The sequence below is a fragment of the Schistocerca americana genome, chromosome 2 (genome assembly GCF_021461395.2).
Source record: "Schistocerca americana isolate TAMUIC-IGC-003095 chromosome 2, iqSchAmer2.1, whole genome shotgun sequence".
In the NCBI taxonomy this organism is placed as follows: Eukaryota; Metazoa; Arthropoda; class Insecta; order Orthoptera; family Acrididae; genus Schistocerca; species Schistocerca americana.
The window spans coordinates 251,020,069-251,034,342 of NC_060120.1; positions in this window are offsets into that span (position 1 = coordinate 251,020,069).

Sequence of the window (14,274 nt, forward strand, 5' to 3'; positions counted from 1 at the left end):
AATTAAAGTTTGGTACAAGCCACACTTACTGTTATTTTCTGTGTCATATTACCTACATATTATCTCAAGTTAATCTTTATAGTCTCGTAGATCTAATTTTTCTGGATCGAATGGCACCTTTCATTAAGCTGTTAAGCCACTAATTAAAAATATGATAAATTTAATATACAGCATTATAAATTTTAATATCACTGCCATATCTGTAGTTAGGGTAGTTCCAGTACAGATACAGAAAATTGTTTCATGAACTTTGCTAATTTACTAACCCACAACATATTTCATAAACCAGATTATAGTCTGAATACGTATGCCATCCAATGCCATAAAATTTAACCTAGTCTTTTTCAAATGATTATGTTTTGCAAAAATACAAAATAGCTTGATGCCAATATTTATGAGATGAACATCGCTTCAAAGCAGTAAATCAGTGGCTAGTTCTCATATTGTTAACATCTTTGTATTAATATTATCAAATGCCAGTATATGTAAAATCTTCATTAAAATCTGCCTTTTTACATCTCTACAATCAGCATCTTTGCAGTCATATGAACATGAACATGAAGATTAACCGTGAAAGTGATGATGATAGCAGAATAAAATTAGAGGAGAGTGCTTCTTGTGATGAAGCCATTGCTAGTCAAATTAGTGATACAATCCATCTACAATACGACGTTGGTACATATACTGTGTTCAGATGTTACGAATTACCACGAAGAAAACAATTTACTGACAAGTAGTCAGCACAGATTCAGAAAATATCATTTATTGTCATGAATTAATGAGTGCTATCAACAAGGACTGTCACATTGATTCCATATTTTCAGATTTCCAGAGGGCTATTAACACCATTCCTCAGAAGTGACTTCCAATTGAATTGCATGCCTGTGGAGTATCACTTCAGTTGTACAACTGGATTCAGGAGACACTGTCAGAAAGGTTACAGTTCATAGCAATTGAGGGAAAGTCATCATGCAAAACAGTAGTAACATCTGTAATTGGATAGATAAAAAATCTACTCACCAAGTGGTGGCAGGAGAACACCCATATAAAGAAGGTTTTACATGTGCAAGCTTTGAGAGCCAGTGGCCCCTTCTTCCAGCAAAAGGGTTGAAGGGGAAGGAAGAGGGGTGAAGGAAATGGACTGGAGAAGTTTAGGAAAAGGAGTAGAGTTCTGGAAAGTCACCCAGAACTCAGGTTCAGTAAAGACTTACCAGATAGTATATGTGTGTTCCCCTACCTCTGCTTTGTGAGTAGAATTCTTATCTATTCACTTACATTATAGTGTCAAAAATTGATGATTTTAGAAGTAATATCTGGTGTTTCCTGATTTACATAAACAGCACAGGAGACAATCTGTGCAGCCCTCTTAGATTGTTTGCAGATAACACTGTCATTTACTGTCTTGTAAAGTCATCAGATGATCAAAATCAATTGGGAAATGATTTAGTCAAGATATCTGTATGGTGAAAAAGTGGAATTAGCATTCTAGTCCAAGCTGCCAGAGATGGCAGTCATGTTTGCATGAGGTGTGCTTGCTCATGTGGTGTGTGTGTGTGTGTGTGTGTGTGTGTGTGTGTGTGTGTGTGTGTGTGTTTCCTTTTCTAAAGAAGGATTTGGCCAAAAACTGTTGTGTAAGCATCTTTTCATTGTGCCTGTCTGCAACACAGTGTGTCATCTTTACGGTGAGTAGCAGTCTAAAGTTTAATTGCATTGTTGACATTCCACGCTGATCATTTGAAGCAATTTAATCTCATTTGATAGATTTCAAGTGAAATAAATTTCAGTTGCCTGTGTGAGATTTTATCTTTAGTAAAAGTTTGCTATATTATAGCCCTTGAGGCCAAGGTAAAGGAGGTTGAGGTAAAAATAAGTAATGTTGACTATAATAAAGATTATTCCACTCAAATGTAATCATTACATAGGTCTAAAGGCTTGAGGAATGAGAAATATGTTGATTAAAATTAATTAATATATGAAGTACATGTTCCTTTGTCTCTGTTTCATTAAGGAAGTTTTTTTAGTACCTGATTGTTGCTATTGAGTGCCATTCAGTAGAGTCATTTTTATGAGTAAAGTGCAGCAAGGATTTAGATGTTTAATTAATGAAGTAATTGTGAGGTAATGAAGTGATGGGTTTATGGAGCAATGACATTTATTTAATGGAGAATTAGATGGTAATGAAGCAGTGATATGAAGAAATGAGTTAATGAAGTAATGATAAAAGACAGGCAGTGATGAAGTTAATGAAGTAATAAAGAAAAATATGAGATGTGTAAGTTATTATGAGGTGCAGCGATGTTTTAGGAAGGTGTTGTGCACCCTCTCTTTGCAGTAGTTGGTTTTCCAATTTCATTTTTTCAGTTAACAAGTTTGAAAAGCAAAAGGATTTGAGAGTATAAGAGGCACTGGTAAGTCGATATGAAAATATGATTATCTGAAAGAGAATATGAATTTTCTGTAGTAAAACACTTGTGTAATTGAAGGTGGTAGTTTTAAATTATGGCACTCTGGTTTCGGCTGGTTAGTGTTTTTGTAAAAATAATTATAATATTGAAGGAATATGACAAAATTAGTTGAAAATGTTGAATAATATCTAATTTTATTTAATGGTTCATGACATCTGCATCCAGGAGTGAAATAAATATTTTTATTTGACAAGAATATTGGCTTCTTTGCTATTTATTGTCAAAATGTATGCCACTGTAGCTGAGTGGACAGCATGCCAGCTTGTCATGCTGGGTGGCCCAGGTTCAATTTCCAGCTGGGTTGGAGATTTTCTTCGCTCAGGGGTTGCGTGAATGTGTCGTCTTCATCATCATCATTTCATCTTCATTAATGTGCAGGTGACCAAAGTGGTGTCACCTCAAAAGACTTGCACCAGGTAATCAGGTCTGCCTGCCGGGAGGCCCTCGCCACACGACATTTCATTTCATTGTCAAAATAATGGTCTGTAAAAATAGGAATAAAGTAAAAGATGGCACTACTTTGGACTGGGACTCATGCACAGACCCTTGATATTCAAGGATTCCAAATTGTAGTTTGTTGCTCAACTTCATAAGAGAGCGTATGTGTTGTGGGGCTTTTACTGCGGGAAACTATATGATGCTGGCTGAAACGTTGTTTCTCTTCTGCATATCTCCTTTTTCATTGTCAAACATTCCCAATGTGATACAGCTATTATAATATTTCAACCCTATGACATGCTTCTTTGCATTACATGATGCTTTATTTACAGATAATTATTTCCTGCAACTTACTTAGGCTGAATACTTCAGTTTGAGAAAACATTAGAGAGTAAATATTATCTAGGACTTTGGCTATGTTGAAAAGAGAAGTGCTCTCTGGCAAACTGATTTTGGAACTGGATCTGCAATAACCTCTTTGAATAACAGAGGTAGCACACATAGAAGGAGACTAAAAAAGTTAGTTTTCTTACATAATTTTTCTTCCTATTATCTGATGAAATGTTATTCTAGGTAATTCATTTGTAGCCATAAATTATGAATGAATACTAAGAAAATTTTGTGTAGCAGATGACTTGCCATCCCCATCCCCTTAATGACCAGCCAATAGATAACAGTTATTTCTCATTGATAATCATATAAATAAATAAATAAATAGTAAATATTAAGTGAGCAGTGGCAGATGCTATTATCTTCTCTTCTAGTTACGTAAGATCTAGAAAGAGGCCCTTACACACAACAGCTTTGAAATCCAGATCAGTGCCATTCTTACACATAGTCTTCAGATTTGCGTATAGTATAATCACATTATATGATCATATTCAAAAAACTTTAGGATCTCTGATTTCTTTTGAACAGTCCTTGTATGCCTAGAGCACATGCATTGGGATGAAGCATTCTGACTGATTGCAGCACTCAAATCATCTTGGACTCCACTAAGCATTAATTGCAGGCACACTCACACTGGGACAGAGAGAATATTTTTGTATGCTGCTCCCTTCCCAACCAGCACTATTATGATTAATGATTAGCAGACCAGAGTGTCAACTGTAAGTAAACAAGAGGTGAGCCCCAGTACAGCATAGCAGTGTGTAGTGGCTCCTGAGATGTGAAACTGATCAGTAGGGATGTGAAAGGTGGCAATGGCTGTATAGATGGAATGCACCAATAACAGCAGTTTATTAAATAAGAATCATAACAGAATCTAGCTGCACTGATGACAATTTTTGTGTCACGGAGATGGTAGTGTTGAAAGGTTTGTGATGAAGAGCAGGGCCTAATACAACAAGATTATGATCACAATGTTGGGGAAGTGCAAGCATTTTTGAAAAGGGATATTTTGGTGGAGATGCTTGATAATATTGGGAAGTAGGTAGGTTCAGCTAAGTCTGAAGTTGGTTCAGTTAAGTCTGAAGCTAGTTCAGGTAAATCTGAAGTAAGTTCAGTTAAATTAGATATGGTGTGGATTCAGTTAAATCTGTTAAACTGCAGCTGAATTCTGTTAGAGACAAGATCAAGGAGGATACAAATGCTATCAAAACATTTGTCAAAATTACATGTTTAAAGCTGGTGGTGGGTGTAAAACATCAGCCAAAATTGTACTGAATGCTTTCCCAGAAAATTATTTTGAACAGTTAATTCAGGAGCCCACACAAAATGTAAATATTTGACCACTTAGCAACAAATAATACTGAGCAAATAGGGAACATCCTAATGGATACAGGGATTGTGACCACAAGGTTGATGTAACAATACTGAATACTGTACATCCAAAGCTACCAAAAATAAATGCAAGACAAATCTACTTTAAAAAACAGGTAAAAATTTGCTTCATACCTCCTTTCAATTTGCTTATATACATACAGGCCAAGTGTGGTTTGATTTCAAAGAAATAGTATCAACAACAACCGAGAGATATATATACACCATATAATTAGTAAGAGATAGGACTGATCCCTAATGGTAGACAAAATGAGTTACTCATTGACATGAGTACTAAAAGAAATCCACTAACTTTTGGTTACACGATAACCACACTAATGTAAAGGCTGTAAATTCAACTAAATACATAGAGATTACAGTTATGAATAATTTAAGTTGGTAGAATCACACAGCTAATGCTGTGGGGGAAACAAACGAAAGAGTGTGATTTATTGGCTGAACATTAGAAAGTGTAACAGGTTTAATAAAGAGACTGCTTACACCACACTTATCGCCCTCTTCCAGAGTATAGGTGTATGGTGTGGTATCGGCATTAGGTGAGACTGACACAGGACATCAAAAAAGTTCAAAGACGGAAGCTCATCTTGTATTATTGCAAAATAGTAGGGAGAGCGCTACTGCCATATTATGCAAGTTGGGATGGCTCATTAAGACAAAGAAATTTTGTATTGCAGCAGAACCTTTTCATAAAATTTCAATCACTAACTTTCTCCTCTGATTGCAAAAATATTTTGTTGGTGCCCACCTACATAGGGAGAAATGATCATCACGATAAAATAAGAGAAATCAGATCTCTCAAGGAAGATTTACATGCCCTTTTTTTCTTGTGCCATTTGAGGGTAGAACAGTTGAGAAATACCCTGAAGTTGGTTCAGTGAACCCTCTGCCAGGCACTTAACTGTGAATTGCAGAGTAATAATGTAGATGTAGATATAATGCTTTCTAATGATTTCAATAATAGTCCTGAAGAGTTGGTCAGCAACGTAATGACATTGGAATCTTTGTAGGAAAACATATTATAGTAATACAGAGTCATTGTGATGAGAACCATGAAGTAGTTAAAGCAGAAGGAGGAAGCAAATTGTCCCAGGAGGTAGAAAATAAATGAACAAATGTTGAAAAGTATGTTAGAGCAGTATGTAGTAAGGAAACTAATGGTGGTAGTAGTAGTAATAGTCCATGCGTGCATGCAGAAAGCTTGCTTGTGAAATGTAAGATGTTTTGTAGATCTAATCCTGTGAGAAATGAGAATCCTGTAGAGTTTGTGAAAGATTTTAGTAATGCGTTACCCAGTTGTTGGCTGAATAAAAAGAAAGTGTCATATTTCGATAATGATGCATATTGGTGGGCAGCAGAAGAGGTAGAGTTCGGTAGGTCATTATCAGAATTGGAATCCAAGATCCTGACTGAATTTTGGTCTAAGGATAAATAGCAGTCTATATTGAGGGATTTCACACAAGTGAAGAGACACAACCTTAAGACAGTTAGCTTGAAGAGATGCTGGAATAGATGTTGTGGCTCTTAAGAATAAATTGCCTGCCTAGGTAAGGAAAGTATAATGTAAATGGATAGATAAAGAATCTATTCATCAAGCGGTGGCAGGGGAACACACACACAAAAGGGTTTAACTTTTAAAAGCTTTCGGAGCCAGTGACTCCTTCTTCTGGCAGAAGAGTTGAAGAGGAAGGAAGAAGGGTGAAGGAAAAGGACTGGAGAGGTTTAGGAAAACACAGCAATGATCCAAGGAACCATGGTAGATTTCATAGACTCAATGATAGAAGTCAATGTGGAGTTCACAGAATGGAAGTAAATAATAGAAATTAGAGAGACAGAGAATTCCAAAGAGGGGGTGCTCCCAAAATATGGATAGAAATGTTGTATTCAAGACAGAGGTGAGAGGAGTCTTTGGGTTTTGCACACCTTCAGCACAGAAGCATTGTTGTCAGCCATATTAGAGTTCTAACAGAGAGAGAAAGAGTTGTGATTTGAACACACTGTGGACAGCTTGAAATGGATATTTTCAAAAAGTTTGCATTACTGTTGCTGTTTGTGGTGTAAATTTGTGTTGGCTTAACGTGACCAATAAAGAACTGACATTGAAATTTAAGTTAGTGCTTGTTTATTTCACATCACACGACATGCAAGTGACTGATGAACTTGTATAATATTAAAAACCTACCTTCAGTATTATCTGGCTAGTTTACAAACTGTTTGACAAGACTGATGCTATAGGTAGAGATTTGATGTTTTTTTATCTGTTCAAGTAAGGTTAAGTTCCTAGCATTTAATTATATCACACCCCCATTGCCCCCTCCCCTTTGCGGGCTTTCAAATACAAAATGAAATAGTGTGGTGGTGGCCCTCAACTACGAACCCAGAGCTTCATAGATGAAATGTTAAAAGTTTTGGCTGGTTTTGTGGTCTAGGGGCTGGGATATGTAGTTGCTGCAGTACAAACCAGATACTGCTGAGTCTACAATATGCAATATGAATATACAGATGAGTTGAATGGTCAACGGTCCCTATCACTCGGCAATTGAGAATTTTGAACGTAATATAGACATCTATAAATGAAAGACTGTAATTAAATAAATTCTGTAGATACTCTTTTAACAACTTAAAATGATGAGTACAATGGCAGAAGTACCTTTAAGAATGTCCTTTATTACTGTAAAACACTTATTGGTGTCAACGGTCCAGCAATTAAATAAAATATAAGTTGATTAACAGTGAAACACTTCATGTAATTAGTTATGAACAACACCATAGCTCATGAAATATTCACTTCTAAACACATACTATGTCTTCACTGCAGAAGCCATGGAAATCTCACAAGTGCACAAGTTGGCACTATGAAATATTTCTATCTCCTGTGACCACACGCAAACTGCTCCACTCTCCAAGTCTTTCCCGCGACCGTGCGTCTGTCGCACCGTACCGTCCAGGACTCTCCTGTGTCCTCTCCCGTACTGTCCAGAACTCCTCTGCTCTCTCTCCATATGATGCTCCTCCCCCACTTCCATATAGTCTTTCCAAGTGTCCTTTTTGGAACGATCACTGTGATTGGCTAGAGCGCTCCCGCCCTGTCTCCAAGCCAACGCACACTCACAAACATAATGAAACACATTCGAAATACTGGATTTACATTTAAATAACTTCAAATTAAATAAATATTCCTGTGACTGGACTTTAAACACGCTCTAACACACATTGTCAAATACATAAACTAATTAAATAAACATATATCAAAGGAATAGAACAGAAGTAAGCCAGTATTCTAATGTCTCTGTGCTTTCTAAAACACAGTAAATAATTGACCAATTTCTTCATGAATAGTATATATCAGATATAAACAAAGACATAGATGAATAAATATATTTATAAGCATGCTGCTATTGTTTTTTCTTGTAACTGTGGAGTACTTATGGCCTGACGCGATTGATATTAATCGGTCACTTTGACCTCCAATAACTCATGTACTATTCAAGTTACATATCTGTGATTTATATAAATTTAGGTTTACACTAATAGCTTTCTAAAGAGATGTTGATTGACAAAATCAGATGAACCGTTTAGATTTTGGAAATTCGTAACTGGGTGTTACTTGTATAATTTATTACCAGACACTAAACTTTAAACTAATAAAGATATTGAAAATCTGATCACACCCTCAGAATTGTCAAGCATATAATGGTAATGTAGATGTTTATTTTTAAGGTATCATGATTCCTCTGGCTATTATTAATTTCTACATGAGCTGTATAATGTCTGCCATTATGGTTTTGCAAAGTATGCCATCTTTGGCACTCCATGGCATACAAATCTCCTTCCTCAACACAAAGCCCATTCCACAACACAGCATCAACATGGAATTCCCAGCCACGTGGTCAGTCTGGACCATGTGCTGGGGCTACCCCTCTTGCTCTGGCTAATTTACAGCACCACGCGGTCACTGATGAGCCCTGTCCTTGCGGCCATGCAACTCCGAACTTAGAATATTTTCAGGGCGCCTCAACTCGCCTGTTACCTCACACTCTCTCAGATACAAAATTGGCTCATAGTACAGTTCCAGTTTAATGTTGAATAGTATATCTGTTTTAAGTATAATTATGTGAAACTTGAAATCAAAATAAAAAACCATACAAAAGTATATAATTATAACATCATAAGATCAGTAACAATATTGTGTAATAACAATTTAAATAGACTAAAAGGTGATGTTGAACATATACAGAGAAGGTCAGCACAACTGTCACAGGTTTGGTTTACCCACAGGAGGGTATCACAGAGATTTTGAAAGAATTGAACTGTTAGTTTCCATCTATTTCAAGAGCCTATCACAAGAAAGTCTACTAACAATGTTTCAACAGCCATATTTAAGTGATGACGCTAGGAATATACTAAACCCACTACATATTGCTCCCATATGGATTATGAGGACAAGATTAGATTAATTACAGCATGCACAGAGGTATTTGAACAATCATTCTTTCTGCACTCCATACATGAATGGAATGGGAAAAAGCACTAATAACTGGTTGAACGGGTCATACTCTTTGTCATGCATGTCACTGTGGTTTGCAGAGGATTGGTAAGTTAAGATGTGAAGGACCAGATACTCTATATAGCCCTTTGTCTGAACAGTGATGAGATGTGGGTCCTTTTACTGTATCACTTAATGAATGCTGTGTATCCCTTGTGTAAAGACTGGATCTATAATAAATCCTTTGATAAAATACAGCAGACAATTATTTTCACTTACAATATGTCATAAAATTTTAAGTATTGCTAACACATTACACAGAGACAAGTTGCAAGATACGTTTAGTTTAAAAAAATGGTCATACCTGTAAATCAGCTGGTCAACTGAACGGAATTTTCACTCTCAGCTGAGTGCACGCTGATTTGAAACTTCCTGGCAGATTAAAACTGTGTACTGGGCTGACACTCAAACTCAGGCAAAGGTCCTGAGTTCTAGTCTTGGTGCGGCACATAGCTTTATTCTGACAGGAAGTTTCAGCTGGTCAACTGCTGATGATGCCTGTAGACACACATTCTTTCTGATGTGTGAATTCCAATGTTTCAAAAACTGAGCAGAACACACAAAGATCATTTAATAATTAATCCAACACATTTTTTTCTGAAAGCAGATTGGTTTTATTCAGGATTCCAGTACACCATATTATTCCCCACTCTTTTGGCTGAAAAACCCTGTTTTTCAACAAAATCTCTATTCAGTGTGCTGGCTTTGTGCCACCTTATTGGGAGTGCCTATACACCTGCATGCTACCACTCTACTGGTTGACATTGGAGCCAACATCTTGCTGCATCAATAACCTCCCCAACATCCATGAGCTGCTTCCTGTGGAGTGCATCCTTCATCGGGCAAAACAGTTGCAAGTCAGAAGATGCAAGATCTGGGCTGTAGGGTAGATGAGAAAGAACAGTCCAGTGAAGTTTTATGAGCTCATATCAGGTGCACAGACTTGTTTGAGACCTTGCATTGTCATGAAGAAGTGGAAGTTTGTTTGCATTTTTGTGGTGACAAACATGCTCAAACTGTTTCTTCAATTTCCTGAGGGTAGTACATACACTTCTGAGTTGATCATTTTACCATGAAGGAGGACATCAAACAGAATAACTCCTTGAGTCACAGAAAACTGTCACCATGACTTTGCTGGCTGAGGGTGTGGCCTTGAACTTTTTCATCAAAGGAAACATGATGTGGTGCCATTCCATGGATTGCAGTTTTGTTTCCGGTTCAAAGTGATGAACTCTGTTTCGTCACATATGATGATGTTTGACAAAAAATTGTCATGAACAGCCTTGTAACATTCAATCAATTTTGCACAGATGGTTCTTTGTTGCTTTTTATGATCTTCTGTTAGGCCTGTGTGGAATCCAGCAGGCACACAGTTTTGAATACCCCAACTGGTAGGCGAGTGTGTCAGGACTGCCAACAAAGACACCCAATTGTGGAGCAACGTGTTTAATTGTGATCTGTTGATCATCTTGAATGAGAGTGTGCACACATGCCAACATTGCAGGATTCACATTTGTGTGCAACTGGCTGGTGTATGGGAGATTGGACAGGTTTGCACAACCTTGTTGAGATAATGACAGACACCTTGCCCAATGGCTCACCACGTTTTTGTTCACAGCCATTCTCTGTAGACATTCTGTAAGCATCTATGAATATCTGTGATGCTCTGTTTCTGCCAGCAGAAACTCAGTCACAGCTCTCTGCTTGGAACACACTTCCGAAGCCTACATATAGTGCTGGTATCGATTGGAACTTCATGAAACTATAGGGACTAAAGTAGGAATATTCCAGGATGTCCCACAACAAGTTCTGCATTCAAATGTTGATGGTGTTGAGACAGCAACCAGCCACAAATTTATTTTAAGTTCCTTTATTCAAAAGGTACGGTTACCGGTTTCAAATCATTACAATTCATTGTCAGACAGCTTTCATGCTTTCATTAGAACATAAGGTGCAGTTTTTACTGATTAGTTATTCTAAAATATAAATAATACATCATTATAAGCATGTCACACAGATGGTTGCATTACAGATTTGCACTGGGATATGACGCCCGTGAAATGTCAGTTTTGAGTACTTGTTTTCATAGTTTTCATCCAGAAGACGGCGTTCATAGTTTTTGCCACTGAGTACATTTGCACCACATTCCTACCATTTCACACATAAATTTGTATCACTGAGCATTTCATATTTGTCACAGAACAGACTTCTAACATGTACCGCATGTTTTGATAGATACAAAGTGTTTACAAATATATGAATGTCAAAGATGCTATGAAATATCGTAACATTATAAAAATGTCCCATGTTTGGAAAAAGATCATATATTCACTTATGCAACTGCAATGCCTTTTACACCAGTATAGAGAGAATGATTTTGTGAATATTAGAATATCAGAGCAGATACTGCTACACTAATTATAAAGATGTCCCATGTTAAAGATTTAGGAATACTATTTGCTTTGGAGGGTGGAAAATAATTTTTGGAAATTTTTCAGTGAAGTGGTGTTAGCCAACTCAATTTGTTCATTAAGGATATAGTATGGGGTGCTGTTCTTGTGTGTGTATATTTCTATTTCTTCCGTTATATTCATAGCACCTCCCTTTTCTGCCATATGTAAAATTTTTAGGTTGTTCTCAATGTTTCTCACTGAATGGTTTTCTTCAGCAATATGGGCTGCAAATGCAGATTTGTTCAAGTTGCCAAGTCTTAAAGCATCAATGTGTTCTTTGTATCTAACTTCAAAACTTCTGCCTGTCTGTCCAGTGTAGAATTTTGGGCATGTATCACATTTGAGCTAGTATTATCCTGATTTACTGTAGGGGTTCTTGGAGGTGTTTACATCATGGATTACTTTTTCTTGTAATTTAGCATTTGTGGAAAAGCTGATTGTGACATTTTTCTTTTTAAAGAAGTTTGCTATTTGGTATGATAGTGGTCGTATGAATGGGAGAGCAGCATATTTGGGTTTGACTTCTGTGGCGCGCTGATATGGTTTGGAGTGCATGTTGTGTGGATTGCTAAGTGGATCTGTGGTTTTTGTTTGCATATTGTTATGGTGTTTTTCTATTATTATGGGTTTATATCTATTATTATGAGCAACTGTTTTAATTATATTGATTTCATTTTGTTGGTCTGTGTCACTCGTTGGTACTTTTTTAATTGGATGTACCATGGCTCTGAAATATGCCATTTTTTGTTGGCGGGGGTGCCAAGATGAGTTGTCAATACTGACCTCCGTGGTGGTAGGTTTTCTGTAAATACTGAATTGATGTTTATGGTTATTATTACAAATCTTCAGGTCAAGAAAGTTAATGCTTTTATTAGTTTCATGTTCAACTGTGACTTCAATATTTTTGTACGTTTTGCTTGGATCTACTGCTAATGGATCAATTTCATTGTGCTATCAAAAAGAAAGACTGTATCATCATCATATCTTCTGAAGTAGATTATGTTGTTTGAGATGTGCTGCTTAGTTGAGAAGAATTTTTGTTCTATATGGTTGATGTAAATATCAGCCAATATCCCAGCCAAGCTACTTCCCATTGCCAAACCATCATGTTGTTGGTACAGCTTGTTGTTGAAGCTAAAGTAATTATGCTCTAGAATAAGTGTAAGTATTTCTTGTTCATAGGTCTCTGCAATACTAATTTTCTTATATTGAGGCAGGTTGTTTCTTATAAGGTTAATAGTCTCCTTGACAGGGATGTTCGTGTATAGGTTGACTATGTCTAGTGATGGTAATTTAGCTGTTGGTGGGATGTGGATGTCTTTAATTAAGCTTATGAGTTCATTTGTGTTATGTGTGGTGTAGGTATTTTCAAATGTATACCGGTAGTATCTGGTAATGAGGTCTTTTAGTTCACGACTTATGACGTATGCAGGGCTGTTTCTTGAGTTAACAATCAGGCAAATGGGACAATTTTCTTTGTGAACCTTTGGCTGTGCATGCAGTTTTGATGCTGAGGGATTCATTGTTATACAGTTACATACTTCATATTTGTTCAGTAAAAAGTTACAGTTTTGTAATAGCTTATAGAGTTTAATTTAGAGTTTTATTGTAGGATCTGACTTTATTTCAGTAATATTGTTGCTACAGAAAAATTGTAAGGATTTCTCTATGTATTCTCTTTCATGCATTATGATTAAAGAATTTCCTTTGTCAGCCTTTATTATGAGTGCTTTCCTTTCAGATAGTTTACTGTTAATATTTTTCAAATCTTTCAGTTCAGTGTTTTGGCAGGCATTATTTGCTTGTAGTTGTTTCATTACCAGTTTATTTGCCATGTATGTGAGTGCATTTTTCTCACATGTGTATAGTTTTGCTGTGTCCCATGCAAGTTTTGTGCAGGCTATGAGATTTGTAACACTGTGATTACTGAGATTTGCTGCAAGATTATGTTTCAGACCTTTATTTAATAAAGTAAGTTCACTGTTGCTGAATTCTGCATTTTTTCAACTGAAACTGGCTGAGAAAAAAATAACTCATAGAACACACTTCTTATGTGAAGGAAAAGCAGTAGCTGAACAATTCCTCACTGCTAAGTGAGGAAGCAGCACGTATTTACAAAGAAACAGCTTTTTTATTGCTTTTTGTTCATTTACATTTAGCACAACTAGTACAAGAAAAACCAGTTTAAATATAGGTAATATATTCTATAAAATTAGTCCTGATAGCTTCTTGTCTCTGTTAATGCTTATTATGACTATGTAGATTCTACTTCCTGATAGGACCTGTGGAATATTGTATTTAAGTGGACAGTCATCACAGCTATTAGGTACATTACCATTTACAAATGGTATACTTACTGGAGAAATTGGGACTGAGATCTATGTACGTTGCTAAAAAGCCAGTTGGTTCAGCTCCACTCATAGCAACAGCTGCTGTGAGGCAGATAGTGGCCATAACTGAGTTGCAGCTAGAGAAGGCCAACCCCAGCATGAAGATGCCTTGCAGCGTGTTTGCTGACAACAGAGAAAAACCGAGAATGGTAAATACAGTGAAACAGCTCACCATTGGAAACAAAACTTAATAAGTAATAACA